The sequence below is a fragment of the Triturus cristatus genome, chromosome 6, assembly GCF_964204655.1.
Source record: "Triturus cristatus chromosome 6, aTriCri1.1, whole genome shotgun sequence".
NCBI lineage: Eukaryota > Metazoa > Chordata > Amphibia > Caudata > Salamandridae > Triturus > Triturus cristatus.
This window is the reverse complement of record NC_140589.1, coordinates 261,942,099-261,949,776: the sequence shown is the minus strand read 5'-3', so window position 1 is coordinate 261,949,776 and position 7,678 is coordinate 261,942,099. Positions and strand designations below refer to the sequence as shown.

At 44.5% G+C, this 7,678-nt stretch overlaps 1 pseudogene; it reads right to left on the bottom strand.

Annotated features, from left to right (window-relative positions):
- Positions 1–2,205: 2,205 nt before the first annotated feature.
- On the bottom strand, positions 2,206–3,526 carry LOC146816738 (uncharacterized; annotated as a pseudogene).
- Positions 3,527–7,678: the final 4,152 nt, after the last annotated feature.

Here is a 7,678-nt window from a genome sequence, read left to right as displayed (position 1 = left end):
AGTAACCAGGCCATGACCTCCTCGTCCATCTTCCTCACCGCAGTCATTATCAGTGAGCTGATACCAAACCAGATTTTGGCTGCATGATTAACTCCAAACAAGAATGTGTTGCAGACAACAACTGCTAAACAAAGATATCATAATTGTTGTAAATCAGTGCAACCATTCCAACATTGTTCATATATTACTTCACACATTTTCTGTGTCTGTGCCTGTAATTGCACTGACAAAGCAAACGCTGTCAAGAACTTCCCCCCCATCTCTAAATGATAGTGATTCAGAAACATGCTACGGGCTGCGAACGTTCTTGTATTGCAAATATCCTCCATCGAAGCTCCTTTGAAAGATGCCTGAGAAGCCGACATATCTCTTGTGACCTACCCTGCACTTGGGGCACCAGCTCTTTTCCCTGGGACTCATAGGCTACAGTATTTACTCATCTTGAAACTAGAAGGTTTCAGACCACTCAATGCTGGACCAAAGTCACAAATAGGTTATCAACCCTCTTGAACCTCTCAGTTTACACCAAATCAACCACAATTGCTCTCTTCACATCCATCCAATGTCACAGCAGCTCCTTGTCTTACACCACATTAGGAGCTAACACCGGGAGCACAACCTTTCTGCTGGTGTGTAGCTATGAACGAATCTTTGGAAGGAACTTAGGGGCATATTTACAAGCGCCTATTGCCACGGGAACATCACAATTAGGTAATCGCAAATTCAATGTATGAACCATTTGCAAATTGCAAATGGTCGCAAAATGGGTATTTTGCATTTGCAATTTACCACCAATTCAAATCGGGTTGTAACCAGGAGAAACCTATATCAGCAGGCCCAGAGTGCATCAGCATTTTCCACAATGGCTGCTCGCTCTGTCATGGTGAGGAGTATGAATATCCTGGCAGGTGTGCGGAGAAAGAGGAGACAAGAGTGCATTTTCAGAATGCGCATAACATTGTTTGACAAGACTGAGGAGGAAACCTATGGGAAGTATAGATTACATTCTGCCATGATTTTAGACTTAATAGCTGAACTGCACCCACAACTGCAGCGTCACATTCGCAGGCCCAATGCTGTTCTCACTCATGTGCAGGTTTTATGTTCACTGCACCTCTTAGCCTCAGGAAGCGACCGGGGGTACTAGCTGCAGCAGGAGCAGAGTCCCAAATTCCACACTTGTTTAATGCATTTCTAGATGCAATGCTGATGAAAATCAATCAATACATCAGATTCCCTAACAAATCACAGGACTTGCAGGTCACTACATTGAAATTTTACCAGATAGCACAATTCCCACATGTCATTGGCTGCATTGATGAGACATATGTTGCAATATGTCCTCCCTCTGTAAATGAGTATATCCACAGAATTAGGAAATGTAGCCATTCATTAAAAATACAAGTGATATGCAATGCCTCAAATATCATAACTGATATAGTGGCCAGATTTCCTGGTAGTATGCACAATTCCTTTATTTTTCGCTATAGTGGACTCTACAGACGGCTAATTGGTAGTGAATTTAGAAAAGGATACCTACTAGGTAAATTTATTTTACACTGTGTAGCATATAGTACAGAAGCAGTAACTCATGACAGTGAATCATTATTTCTTTTGTCATTGTAGGAGACAGTGCATATGCCGTGCACGCATTCATCCTCACATCATATGTAATTCCATCCACTCCAAGCGAGCACCACTGCAATGCAGCATACAAAAGCACACGCATAGTGATAGAGAGGACCTTCGGCCTGCTCAAGAGTTGCTTCAGAGGTCTACACAAGAGTGGTGGTGCACTACTGTACAGTCCTGAAACAAGCTGTAAAATCGTGGCTACATGTGACATGTTGCACAACATAGCTACAACAAGAGGCATACCCCTGGACGCGTCAGATTCAGATTCAGATTCAGATGATGAGACATGTCCACTCCGCCAACATGCAGATGGATCAAGGGCAACAGAAGGCAGACAAAGACATGCTGAAATAACGCCCAATTATTTTTAAAGTAAGTAATGATGAGACAATGCTTTTCATGAGCTTGCTGCTAATTTTCATATTTATTACCTTAACCTCAGGTTAGCTATGCTATCACCTAAAAAAGTGTTGCTATAATGCACAATTTGTGCAAAACCAAATGTGTCATCACAGACAAAACAAACGTAAGATTATGACCACAAACATCATACATAGATATATGTCCGTATCACCTTTTCCTTCCATGCACTCCACTAGGCCGTTCAGTGGGCTCTGCAGTATGTCTTGGTAAGGCCTCGGAAGCTGCACTGTGTCTAGAACTACGACGCCTATTTTCCATCACAGCGGCAGTGACACTACTGAGGCTGGAGAGCTCCTCACTATCCCCAACACCTTAATCAATGTTTCCTGCAATCCCAGTGGTCTGCATGTTTTCAATTGCGTTTGTGACTTGCACCAAACCTCTTGCAACGTCTCCACTACATTGTGCCATCTCCACTTGCATGGTCACAGAGTGTCGCGACAGCAATGTAGCTGCATTTGTCAGGCGATGGACAGATCTGGTAAACGTATCCAGTCTCCTCATTAGTTGGTGATGACACCTACAGTGTGTGACATGGTCCTGCTGCATGACTGTGCAAAGTTCCTTGATGATTTTTGTCATTTACTTTAAATTCAGAGCTGTGGCTTTTTACCCGTCCTCCACTATTGTATTCAGCTACCTGACACCATCTTTGATATCACACGTGTTGTTGTTCAGTGACTCCAACTGTGTGTGCATTGACCTCATGTGCTTACATTCTAGGCACTGCACCTTCAACATTGATGCCTCCAGACCTCCGAATACAGCTGAGCCGTCACCTTCCGCTGATGGGCGTCTTACAGCCACTATACTCCTCATGAGGGGATTGTATTGGTACTGGACAAGGGACTGACATCTGTGGGAGGGTCTATCTTCAGATGGTGGTGCAGGCATGTCTGTTGGAATATCATCAGCTTATACCTCAAAATCAGGGAGTGGAGCCACTGTTGTCCTACGTCTTGTTGATGCAGTGGGTGAGTGGGGCATGATATTTTCACACTCTGACAGTGGCAGGTCTCCTTAGTTTCTGCAAGTTCAGTGTCTGCAGCATGTGGTGCTGGTATTTCTGTGACATGAATAAGACACAGTTTAGTTCAAGAAAGTATTTGTGTTTCTTAGTTAACATTCATTGTTTGGAATAAAAAAAAATCCTTGACATGGTGTTTCTGCTTGTGATTTGCTATGTCATTTTATATGGGTCTACACAGTGCCACATTATTTACCATATGTTCACTATTGTATTACAAACTACTACTTCCATAATGCATTGGTGGGTTGCAAATAAAATGTGGCCGGGAATGTTTTTTCCTTGAAGTTTAACACTGACTTCCTAATTGGTAATCTTGTAACAAAAAACTTTTATATGTTGCAAATTATACATCTTACCTTTGCTGGTACTGGGTGTAGCTGAATTGTCAATGTCTATGACCCCAACAATAGCTTCTGGCTGCAAACTTGCCTCTACCATTTCCTCCAAAGGGTTGGATGGTCCTCCGCCAGTTATCCTTGCCTCCTTGCTACCTTCTCCTTGGCCCGTGGCATACCAGCGCTTGGGAATTTCCTCGACCGGGCACTGTGTGACACCCACCGCGCTGATCCTGGCCTGGATGTCCTTCCATATTTTCCTTTTTTCGCTCTCTGGTACCTGCAGTGGGCTCTAGCCAAAGAGCTTTTCATGGCTCTTCAACACCTCCTCTGTAAGCACCTCCAGTTCTTGCCCATTGAATATAAATTTTCTTTTGCGCCCTCCAGCCTCCTTACCATTGTCATCAGTAGCCTTGATATGTTCTGTGCACGAAAAAGCACTATAAACAGTCATCAGTACTCTGCTGCAACAGTCTGCCTCCTCCTCTGGCTCTGGTTCCTGCAAACAGCATAGACGGACTCACTTCCTGATTGAGAGGTCATCAAGCTGCTCCACAATGCGACATTTGCAATTTTGTGATTACCTAATTGTGATTACCTATTTAGGTAATCGCTATTTGGGAATCGCAAATTTCAAATGCGAATTTTAAGGAATTAGAAAATTATTACCCATTCCTATGATACATTGTAAATTGTGATGGCCAAATAGCGATTCAGTAAAATTCGCTATTTGGTCATCGTAAATTCTGATTTTGATACATATGCCCCTAGATTTATAATATTATTTATTTATTTTTAATATTGTTTGTTTTCACAGCCAGGCTACTGGTGGCAGTCATGTTTACTTTGTCACTGTAGTGAATGGCATAATAGGTGCTGCTGTCCACTTGCGACATTTAACTTGCAGGCCGCTGGTTAGCAGGGGTAAAGCGCACAGTCATATAGCCAGCAAAATAGGGGTGAGAAAAAAAGTCAAAACTCAGGGTGACCCTGCAGAATGAGTACATTTCCAACAGAGAGGTTGCTGTAGTGTTTTTTTAAAGAGATGCGTTCTCAACTCTTTCACAAATTGGATCAGAGTTGGGGCAGTCTAGATGGATACAGGGATCGTAAGGTCGCAAAACAATCATACATGCCCCTGCGAGTCGCTATTAGGAAGGGATGCCCTTGGCACGCCCCTTCCTAATAGCGACTCGCAAACCCTATTTTGCGAGTAGCTAATAGTCGGTTACAGACTCGCATAGCATTTGTACATTCTTCAACCCTTTTTAGTGGTTGGAAGCGGCCTGATTTTCCGTTTGCGACCGCTAAAAATGGTTGTACATCTGGCCCTAAGAATCAAGACCTTTTTGACCAAGCAAATTCCTCTAATTAAAGCTTGGAAGCATTTGTGCAGTGAAACATTGTGGCCCAGTGCATAATTTGAACCCAATTTGACAAACTTGCAATGACCCAGAGAGAGTACGTTCCGTAAAGCTGGTAAGGCTGGTATAATCACTATATCCTTGCAAAGGCAAACCAGGATTGAAGTCTGTGTATTATGAACACTGGTAATGACAGGAGAGATGCTACCTGGGAGAAACTGCACTGGCAAAACAGCTTTGCAAGTGGGGTTTATGTGCAAAGAAAAGGTTGCAAAGATCGATTTCACATGCTGGTTCCCATTGCAGGGCACACAAATTGATGTCAGGTGCACAACTGACCCAATGCTGTGCACAAGCATCATTTCCCTGGGCGCCTTTAACGCTCGAATCGACCGCATCACTCAGAATGAGTTTGGAACAAGCTGTCATCTTTCGCATTTAAATGTCTCGTACTGCGCCATTTCAGTCTGGAAATTCCCATCTCCTGGGCACATCAGAAGGGGAGGGCAAAGGACTCTGGGCGGGACGTGTATCATCATAGCTGGTGGCGCTGGGCTCAGATACTACTGGGAAGCATCTATTGGCCATGATTGAAACGGAAGCATAAAGCGCTTTTTAACAGCATCAGTTTCATGAATAGATATACAACGTTTCTTCAGCAGATGGAAATCCTCAGAAAACGAAGAGGAACACATGTTTAGCATCCCCCAAAGTGAAACACAGAGCACAAACCTCTGTATGTGCTCAAGCTGAAGTTGAAGGTGTAAATGATTTCGAAATGTGTCTGCAGAACTCAATGCAGCAAGAATAAACGTAAGGATCCTGCGCATGAATTTTTTGCCAAAGCCTAAGCTTTTGTTTGGAAAGGCTGAATGTTTCCATTGCCCGTGTTATTTGCAAGGTAGGGGGGCTGGATATTACTACCAACATCTGGCACCTTAGGCACACCATGCAATGACTTCCTCCAAACTACTGTTTTATATAATTTTATTTTTTCCTCAAGTTTAGCACCCCATCCTGGTAGGTGACCCCATATTTTGATTATATGGAGAGACCACCACAGCTTGGTTGCACATGCAAATGGTGCCCTTTGTCCATTGTGTGGTCTGCTGTGCCCAAAACTATCTAAGTTCATCATGATCATCATGTGTCATTAACAGTCTATCGTTCACATGGCACAAAACTGTCATGAATAACCCAAAATGTAAGCATCCTCTTAATAGCTCCTTGAGGCATTTCTGCACCAGAAACTACTCCTTGATGTTGTCCTGAAGTGTTTTTGAACAGGTGAATAAAGTGGATTGACTTACAGGGAGAGCCGAATAAAGGGTTCTACCACTAACAGACGAGTTTCAGGACTACAGATGTGATAATAGGCACGCCCGCTAAATGCTAATAGCCCGGAGTGTGGTATTTACCACCTGTTTAGTTCGATATAAGGCGTAGCATGTGGTGTCGATAGAGAGTGAGTTACAAAAAAGGAAGTGCGGCATAGGGCCATCCTGAAATGTCGGGTTGCTCCTATTTGTTAGCATGTTTATGTCATATGTCCTACTATGATTTCTGAGCAATTGGGCCAAGAACCCCTTCAGCACTTGACAACCTCATGGGGGAGGTGTGGATTCATGGGAGTGTACACAGGCTCACAACTCAACATGCGTGCAGCAGCAAGAAATAATTGTCCAGGCAAATACTCACTTTTATGAAAAAAAAAGTATTTTATTTCTACACTTACTGACACAACATTCACAAACAACTACACAGCCACCCTGAGGTTAGGGCTCTAATGTTTTGTTAAGCAGTTCCCCAAGTTCCACTCCCTCCTCGCATATCACAGTAGTGGTTATTCCCCATTTACTATACCCAGCATCCTGGGTAAGCCTCAGTAGTGGATTGGAGTGACCGGAATTCCTGAGCGTGCCCTTCCAAGAGCATTGGAGTGGCAGCAGACAATTCAGGTGACTTTGCTCTACATGGCTCAACCATGTTGCACTCAGGTGTGAGAGAGTCCTCACATGCAGTCGCGTCTCCACAGCGACCGGAGGTTCTTGGTGACTCCTCTTTACAGGGTCTCTGGCACCTCCAGTGATGAAGGGGGGTGGTGATATGAAGCTCCAGGTGTGAATCTTTCATCGGCACAGTGAAGTCCACAGTCCACATGGCCGTCCTCTTACGGCGTCCACTTTCAGTATACGGGGTCACCGAACCTGCCTACGCAGCGATCGCTGCAGCAATGCACATAGCTCAATTCACGGCTGCCTCCTCTGGCATACGACGGTCACCAAATCTGTTCTGCACACCGGCGATGACCCGATCGGGACAGCAGCCCTCTCCTCACACCTCACAACGGGAATCAACTGGACAGGGCTCCCCACTGAACCCCACACTCTCCAACTCTCTCTCCTTAATCAATCAATCAATCAGCTTTGGGCTCCGGCACTCATTATTTTACAAATTAAATACTGCCTGCTGAAACTGCAGCATAAGTAGCTGCAAACAGAATCTTAACATTGCACACATCTCTCCCCAAGAGAAAGGAAAACGTCTGGGTATGTGGTTCAAGTCGTTGGGGCACCCGATACATGAACAGTGAAGGGAGCCAACACTGGCCTTTCACCATTGGTGCATACCTCAGACAGACTTCATTGCACATGGGCTTTGTAGAAAGACACTTACCTCACCGTTCCAAACACTGTTGGGTGAGCCCCATGTTCAGAATAGTGCAAAATGAAGATAATGGCACCCAATTTAAAGTAGACCGTGCCAGTGCAGTCTACTGGTATAGACATAGCCCATTGACGATGAAATGGACCAATGAGGCCCTGAGGGAGGTTGGTGGCTCGGAGGCAGCGCAAGTCAATGGATGATGAAGAGAAAGGAGGGAGACCTGG